We start from the raw sequence: 9,396 nt of genomic DNA on the forward strand, positions 1-9,396 counted from the left end.
TCGGCGGGCACTGTTTGCTGGGCTTGACAAGCCCGGCAAACAGCGCCCGCCGATCTTCGGACCTGTCCTGTGTGACAGGTGGGGGTGGGGGGGGAAGCGGAGATCGTTCTCTGCTCTCCGCCCACCCCCGCCTGTCACCGAAGATCGGCGGGCGCTCCTAGCTGGGCTTGACAAGCCCGGCAAACAGCGCCCGCCGATCTTCGGCCCTGTGCTGTGTGACAGGCGGGGGTGGGCGAGAAGCGGAGATCGTTCTCCGCTCTCCCCCCACCCCCGCCTGTCACCAAAGATCGGCGGGCGCTCCTTGCTGGGCTTGACAAGCCCGGCAAACAGCGCCCGCCGACCTGTGCTGTGTGACAGGCGGGGGTGGGGGAGAAGCGGAGATCGTTCTCCGCTCTCCGCCCACCCCCGCCTGTCACCAAAGATCGGCGGGCGCTCCTTGCTGGGCTTGACAAGCCCGGCAAACAGCACCCGCCGACCTGTGCTGTGTGACAGGCGGGGGTGGGGGGGGAAGCGGAGATCGTTCTCTGCTCTCCGCCCACCCCCGCCTGTCACCGAAGATCGGCGGGCGCTCCTAGCTGGGCTTGACAAGCCCGGCAAACAGCGCCCGCCGATCTTCGGCCCTGTGCTGTTTGACAGGCGGGGGTGGGCGAGAAGCGGAGATCGTTCTCCGCTCTCCCCCCACCCCCGCCTGTCACCAAAGATCGGCGGGCGCTCCTTGCTGGGCTTGACAAGCCCGGCAAACAGCGCCCGCCGATCTTCGGACCTGTCCTGTGTGACAGGGGGGGTGGGGGGGAAGCGGAGATCGTGCTCCGCTCTCCCCCCACCCCCGCCTGTCACCAAAGATCGGCGGGCGCTGTTTGCTGGGCTTGACAAGCCCGGCAAACAGCGCCCGCCGATCTTCGGCCCTGTGCTGTGTGACAGGCGGGGGTGGGGGAGAAGCGGAGATCGTTCTCCGCTCTCCCCCCATCCCCGCCTGTCACCGAAGATCGGCGGGCGCTCCTTGCTGGGCTTGACAAGCCCGGCAAACAGCGCCCGCGTGCACTTTATTAAAAAATAAGACATCCCTCAAAAATAAGCCATGTCGTGTTTTTTTGAAGAAAAAATTAATATAAGACATGACTTATAATATGAGAAACACGGTATATAGGGTCATCAAACACACAAGGAAGCTTTTTTTAGCTGCAGTAACAGTATAGATGCCGCTAGAGGACGATGTTTTGCTACCTCTCCTGTAGGTTCTTTTCCCAGCATGCCCGGCAGGGGCTGCTGGCTGAGTTTTGAGGTCCAAAAAGGGGAATTTTACCTTGCGCAGGTGTGACATTTGTATTCCCTATGTTGCTAAGAAGACTCCGCATTGTAGAATGTGGTGTTGTGTCCAAATTTGATACGAAATATATATATAGAATTGTTAATGAAATTTTATGAAATGGTAAAACGGCATACACAAAAATTAAAAACGGTTTGTGCATGACCTTTTAAAATTTTTCAATGGAATATACCTCATTTTTGTCATTAATAGGCAAAAGTCCATCCATTTGTGCTACAGGAAATAATTTTTGAGAAAAAAATGAAAACGTCATCACCCTAATATTGAGACATGACCAGTGGTGGACCTAGGGGTCTCAGATTTCAGCAGCACCTGTGTGACACCAAAATTCAGTGTCCCCACCTTTTGTCTTCCATTCTGCACCACAGATTCAGCACCCCCTGGGGTGCCCCCAAGGAGCCTCACCCAGTGCGACCAAACCCATTGCACACCCCTAAATCGGCCTCTGGCATAGCAACAGGATCAATGTGTGAAGAAGGAGCAAAAACACAATTAAGATTTAATCAGAAAATCCTCAGATAAATAAGAAATTTTTCTAGCAGCCCTCAAAATGTATACTCACCCTGTTTCCCTCCTGGTAGACATCATCCATAGGGGCAACAAAGGCTCATTCTTTAATGAAAGCAGGACTGAACCTAGTGCACAGGGGGCCTATTCATGAGGAGGATTCATTATAATTGCCTCCAGTCACATCCAGCTGCATAACTCTCCAAAGGAATTGTAGTTTACTCCGCACAGAGCTACAATTCCCAGCACCTTAATTAAAAAAAACCTACAGTTCTCAGGATTCTTTGGGGTGGGTAAGTTTTATGTGTGCTTTAAATGTATGGTGAGCAAAGACACAATGTCATTGGCAGAACTTTTTACCGAAGGATCATCTGATATAAGATGAATTCTCTGACCTTTTTTGGATAGGTACCACCCCTTTCAGAATGTAATGGTGAATGCCGCCCTGGTAATGGGAAGAAAAAGAAGGAGGGGAAGAAATTTTGCTGCTATGATTGTGCTCCATGTCCAGATGGGATGTTCTCAAACGAGAAGGGTAGGGCATGTCATGTTAAGATGAACCAAGCAATACAATTGATTGCAGTAAACTTTTGCAAGCTTCTTTTAATTAGCTTTGTAAGTTTTATGAAATAATGGCATTTTAGATTTGTTCTCACCGCTCATATATATACTATATGTTTGCACTTCCTTTCTCCTAATCAAGTAGGGGAAAGATTGCTGGAATGACAAATGATACCTGTTAACATAAACAAGTGTCAGGTTGGTGTGTCTCACCCACACAACACTCGACCTCTGGCAGTTAATTATTTCAGATTTATGTCAATTACAGAGAACTCTGAGGTCGGAGCTCCAGCAACTCATTCAATAATAATAATAATAATAATAATAATAATAATAATAATTTATTATTTATTATTTATACCCTGCCCATCTGGCTGGGTTCCCCCAGCCACTCTGGGCAGCTTCCAACAAAATATTAAAATACAGAAATCCATCAAACATTAAAAGCTTCCCTAAATTCTTCATTGGATGACTCAGTTGCTGACTCTAGTTCCCTTTTCCTGCCCCCACTTTCGCGTTTCCCCAGACATGCGCCTTTCTGCTAAGCGAATCAATCTATGGGTCCTCGGTGATGACTCTTGTCCACTCTGCTCAGAACTATTTACAGAACTGCCAGGCTGCATTCCATTCTGAGATAAGCTTCTCCCACTCCCAGTCTGTGAAGGGAGCAGCTCCCTGCCATTTTCTAATTTTTCCCTCTGCCTCATCTCTGCCTGTCAGAGAAGTGGCCAATTCTCTGACATCAAGTTCCCAGATAACTCTGATGCCATATTGGCTGGATTTGTGATCTATAAGACAAAGAATGACCTTCCATTAATAGTAATTGCACCTCAGTTAACTGAGAAAGGATGTTAAGGTAGGCAGTCATGCCCCCAATTGAAGAGGCAGCACTCGGGAATCAGGAATCTGCGTGATTTTTAATAAGCAAAAACTCTGTAAACTTTTCTGGGAATATGCAATGGCTTAAAAACAAATGTAACAGGAATCTGTGTCCTCCCAGTGTAGGTACGCTGTCAAAATGAAGAAGAGGAGTTTGTTATTCGGTCCTCTCTAGGAAACCTCAGGACTTTGAATGGTCCTGACACATGTATGTAATAAGAAAGTCTCACACGTTGATACGTCACAACACATTTGCTCTGCACATGGTAAAATCTTAAGAAAACATTTGATGTATCAAAGCTTTTTGTCCATGGTTAAAGCAGCCCCTTAGATTATCCTAGAAACAGCTGTCATGGTTGTGGGGTAGCTAATTCTCCCACTCTGTATTCAGGGCTTGGGGAAGAGTCTCAGTTTCTAAAGTTAGTTAATGAATGGGTGTCTTTAATTGAGCAAATCGACTGCAGGATTGCCAAAGAGAAAAATACAAGGTTAGTCAATCAGAGATAGAAATTTCATTAAAGAAGAATGCAACATGATCAAAACTCTTGTATTTCTGAGGCAAAATATATGATTGACTGAGATAATAATAATAATAATAATAATAATAATAATAATAATAATAATAATAATGTTTTATTTCTATCCTGCCCATCTGGCTGGGTTTCCCCAGCCACTCTGGGCGGCTCCCAACAGAACATTAAAAACAGAATAAAACTTCAAACCTTCAAAACTTCCCTAAACAGGGCTGCCTTCAATTACAGAAGACTGAGCTGATATCCAAAAGATTGCAGTGTCCCCCCCTCCATCTTTCTTTTGATTGGGAAACACTTTATCTATGATGAGGGATGAAGGCTATTTTCTCTACTTCCCTACAGAGAGGGGTCAGGTCTGGAGCTCTCCCACCTCCCCACTCTCTCCCCAGCCTCCACTGCCCAACCCACTGCTCTGTCACTGACTGCTGTGTCCTCCGCCAGCCATTCACTCGCCAGCTTCTGCAGCTCAGTCACCTGCTCTCTCAGAAACTTCAGCCACCCAGGCACCACTCTCCCACTCATCAGCCTCCACCGCTCAAGTGGCCACTAAGATTGTGGCCATGTTATATTTCTCAGTGTCATCTTTCAGTGGGCACATTAAAAAGAGCTGGATAGAATTTGGCTGGAGATAGGTAGGTAATTTGCATAGATGATGGGTGGAATTTGTTTTTGAAGCATCTTGGCCAGAAACTGGTGGCCCTTTCCCTTGTGAAATATACTCAGGCAGACTCCTGGGAAGGCTGTGCTTAAGCCTTAGAACAGTGTTTTCCATTCATTCTGTTTTGTTTTGTTTTAGAAAAAGAAACTTGTCTCAGATGTCCAGAAGATCAATATCCAAACAAAGGCAAGGATCAATGCATCCCCAAAACGCCAAATTTCCTAGCATTTGATGACATTTTGACAATTGTTTCAACTTCCTTTGCACTTCTATTCTCTCTGATCACAGCTCTGGTGCTTGGCGTCTTCATTAAACACCGGGACACTGCCATAGTTAAAGCCAATAATAGGAGCCTCACCTACATTCTCCTCATCTCTCTCCTCTTGTGCTTCCTCTGTTCCTTGCTGTTCATTGGAATGCCCAATGAAACAACCTGCCTTCTCCGACAAACTGCTTTTGGCATCATCTTCTCAGTGGCCCTGTCTAGCATCTTGGCCAAAACCATATCTGTGGTCTTGGCATTCATGGCCACCAAACCAGGATCCAGGATGAGGAAATGGCTGGGACAAAAGTTGGCTTATTCCATAGTCCTCTTCTCCTCCATCATTCAAGTAGGCATCTGTGCTGTCTGGCTAGCAACCTCTCCACCCAAACCAGATTTGGACATGGACTCAATGGCAGAAGAAATTGTTCTTTTGTGTCACGAAGGCTCGGCCTCAATGCTATATTGTGTCTTAGGCTATATGGGCTTCCTGGCCATTGTCAGCTTCACTGTGGCCTTCTTAGCCAGGAAGTTGCCAGACAGCTTTAATGAAGCCAAGTTCATCACCTTCAGCATGTTGGTCTTCTGCAGTGTTTGGCTGTCCTTTGTTCCAACTTACCTGAGCACAAGAGGAAAAGACATGGTGGCTGTGGAGATCTTCTCCATCTTGGCCTCCAGTGCTGGGTTACTGAGTTGCATCTTTTCTCCTAAATGCTACATCATTCTGCTGAGGCCTGAGCTGAACAACAAAGAACAATTGATACGAAGAAATACATAAATGCTAGAAGAGCTCACTATTTTATGTTTTTGGTTTTCATGTGGATTTCACAATCTCAGCAGTTCTGTGTTTTATTTTTGGCAACTCCCCCCCCCCCATGAGCTACATGATTGTGCCAATGCCTGAGCTGATTTTTTTAAAAGCATCTAATACAAAGAGATAGCAACCACATAAAAACACTTCAGTTGTAAAATTAATACATTAAGTTCTATAAATATTAATGAGCAGGGTTTTTGTTCCATTTCTGTTATATTTATTCTACATGGTAATAAAAGGGGGTGTACATCCAATGAGAAAGAATCAAACTACTTTTGTGCTTTATTCCTGGATTGTAGAACTGTTGTCGTTTTGTTTTAGATGCTGTTTTGGTGGGGGGGGAGGGGGGTGTTGAGTAAAGGGAGCTGTAAGGATGACCAACTCCCCATAGCTCTCTAGGCAGCCCACTATGCTGCTTTTTTCCTGCTCCTGCCAGCCTCCCTGCTCTGCAGCTGAGACCTCCTCCCCCAATGATTTACTGGGCCTCTGCAAACAATCCTCTCCTTCTTGCAAAGCTGCTGATCCCCTCCCCTGCTGCAATCACGCAGGTAGACAAAGGGGGGGATCTCTCTCCTTCCCCACCCCACTTCACTGCAATCTGGCTGAGATGTAAGTGTAAGTACAGACCCCTGGTGGGTGCTGTAAATGCAGAGTCTACAAAGAAGGCAGATTGTCCCTTAAATAAGGATCAAGCCCTGCCTCCCTCTTTGGACCACCTTAAGAATACACCAATCAGAACCAATGATTTTCCCACTCTGCCTCTCTCTTTCTCATAATAATATTTATTAAGTTTTCCACTTTAACAATCCAATAAAAGCCACATTAAATACATTCCAAATTATAAAATAATCCAACAATCAAAATTTTATGCCAAATAATAAATCTTTGGTTGACTTCCCGTGCTCTGAGGTCAGGGGTGATGATAATCTCACATTTGTGCTCTTCTCTTAGTTAGTCCAGGTAGTTCCAATAAGTCAATCCGATGTTAATCCTTTGTTAATTTAACAGCCTCTAAATTCGTCTGGTTTAGACCAATATAGTATGTGTAAGGGGGAGAAAGTACAGAAAACCTCCCCCTTGCATCAGAAGCAGCTCCTCCCCAAGCAGCGATGGAAGCGAGGGCTCTGAGGAGGCTAGTCAGGAAGTGGAGAGAGAGGGCCAGGGTTCCAGCAGCATGGGAGAGCCCCGGCTACACAGGAGGGAGGAAAGAGAGGGGGAGAAGGGAGAAAATAAAAGCATGGAGCGTAGACCCGTTCCGGAATTACGGTTCCGGAATTACGCAGGAGAAAGAAAGGGAGGAGATTCACTGTCCTGAGACTCCTATGTTGGAGAAGATCACGTGGGGGGGGGGGCAGTGCCGGATTCTGCATCGGAATGAGCAGACATGTTTTACACACCTGTCTCACTGTAAATAGACTGCACTAATAAAAACTGTTTAAAGACAAGCATGCGGAGCGTCGTTACTCTAGAGTAGTCACAAGAACCTCTGACAGTATGTTTCTGTGTGGGTGTTTATTTTCTCCTGCTCTGCCTCTCTCGCTCCAACAGCCTGCAAATGCGTCAAGGCTGTTTGGCTGAACATTCTCATTTTCAATATGTTATAAATAACCTTCATCAATTTATGAAGGAGTTTTGGTTTCAACCTAAATTTATGATTCAAGAACAGTAAACCAGGAAATGGGTCGCCACCATAGCTGCCAAGTTTTCCCTTTTCTCGTGAGGAAGCCTATTCAGCATAAGGGAAAACACCTTAAAATAAGGGATAACTTGGCAGCTATGGTCGCCACCAGTTCATTCTGGAATGTGGTTGCCCTTTACTTTCCCATAGTTGATGCTGCACCCTAGCCTTGTATCTGTGAAGACCTGTTGTCCAAATAGAAATAAAATGTCCCAAAGGCAGTTTCTTTCAACTGTTAGCAGGTGTTATTCTCCAACCCCCACCCCTAGTAGGACTTCCTACCACCAGCTACCCTTTGGGAATGATCCCAGGAGATGGAAGTAGGTAGGTCAGGATGACACCAATCTTCCATCTGGACAATCTCCTCTTCTTGTCCTGTGAGGAATATTCCTGTGACTATATATATATATATATATATATATATATATATATAGGAATTAAAGAACCTTTTAATGAGGGTGAAAGAGGAGAGCGCAAAATATGGTCTGAAGCTCAACATCAAAAAAACCAAGATCATGGCCACCGGTCCCATCACCTCCTGGCAAATAGAAGGGGAAGAAATGGAGGCAGTGAGAGATTTTACTTTCTTGGGCTCCTTGATCACTGCAGATGGTGACAGCAGTCACGAAATTAAAAGACGCCTGCTTCTTGGGAGAAAAGCAATGACAAACCTAGACAGCATCTTAAAAAGCAGAGACATCACCTTGCCGACAAAGGTCCGTATAGTTAAAGCTATGGTTTTCCCAGTAGTGATGTATGGAAGTGAGAGCTGGACCATAAAGAAGGCTGATCGCCGAAGAATTGATGCTTTTGAATTATGGTGCTGGAGGAGACTCTTGAGAGTCCCATGGACTGCTAGAAGATCAAACCTATCCATTCTTAAGGAAATCAGCCCTGAGTGCTCCCTGGAAGGACAGATCGTGAAGCTGAGGCTCCAATACTTTGGCCACCTCATGAGAAGAGAAGAATCCTTGGAAAAGACCCTGATGTTGGGAAAGATTGAGGGCACTAGGAGAAGGGGACGACAGAGGACAAGATGGTTGGACAGTGTTCTCGAAGCTACGAACATGAGTTTGACCAAGCTGCGGGAGGCAGTGGAAGACAGGAGTGCCTGGCGTGCTATGGTCCATGGGGTCACGACGAGTCGGACACGACTAAACGACTAATCAACAACAACAATATATATATATATATATATATATATATATATATATATATATATATATATATAATGGAATTAATAAATAAGGGTGCTACTTGCAATCTGTCCCAAAATGATTTGTATTCAAGGCTGAGGATAAAATTAAATGCATTTAACGAACAATGATCTAGTTCTAAGGCAATTTGCTGTTTTTGGACTCTTGGAAAGAGCCTAATGAGTTATAACTTCACCCTGAAATGGCAAGTCTCATCTTGGAGGACACGATGGGGTAGCAAATAAAACTGATGTTTCATATCAAGATACAGTATGTTTGCTGAACCTCTGCTCCTCCTTCAGCAAATGATTGCAAAGAGAAGGACCTTCAAGTACCATTAACTCTGTGGTATCTTTTCAGTGAGGCTAAAATACATGTTCTATAACCTTTGGAGGAAATAGACACTTGTTTCACTATGAGAGCAACTTCTTACCTATCAGCAGCTGTGGGCGAAGAAGGAGAGTTGGAATGTTCTGCTCACATTTGGAAAAGATTTCCTGCATGCTTCCAGCGCCAACCCACCCATGAAGTGGGATGAGGCAGCCACCTTAGACAGCAGAAGCCTTTGAGGCAGTGCTCCTGTGGGCAGCTGACCTCTCCCACCACCTCTGACACCAGCGTAGAAGCAGAGCCAGCATTGGCACCAATTTTTGCCGGGTTCACATGAGATCTCACCGAGAGCAAGAGATCTTACAAGACTTCTGTGGGATTTCACAGGAAATTGTCATCAGTGCCAGCGGCAGAGATGGCAGGGTGGGCGGAACAACAGGGCACAGATGCAATTCCTGATTCTCCTCAAGCAGTGAAACGGGAAGCATTGCCTGTGGTGCTACCCCACCCTGGCCACCAAAGCTAGATATAAGTCACCTAGAGAGGAGGGACCTGGGCTAGCAGAAGGAAGGTGGATACGTTGAGTGATATGTGCCTGCAAGCATTTTCTGAGTGGCGTTTGCTTTAAAAATGCAACACCTGTCCATTCCA

The sequence above is a fragment of the Zootoca vivipara genome, chromosome 16 (genome assembly GCF_965207765.1).
Source record: "Zootoca vivipara chromosome 16, rZooViv2.hap1.1, whole genome shotgun sequence".
NCBI classification, from domain to species: Eukaryota; Metazoa; Chordata; class Lepidosauria; order Squamata; family Lacertidae; genus Zootoca; species Zootoca vivipara.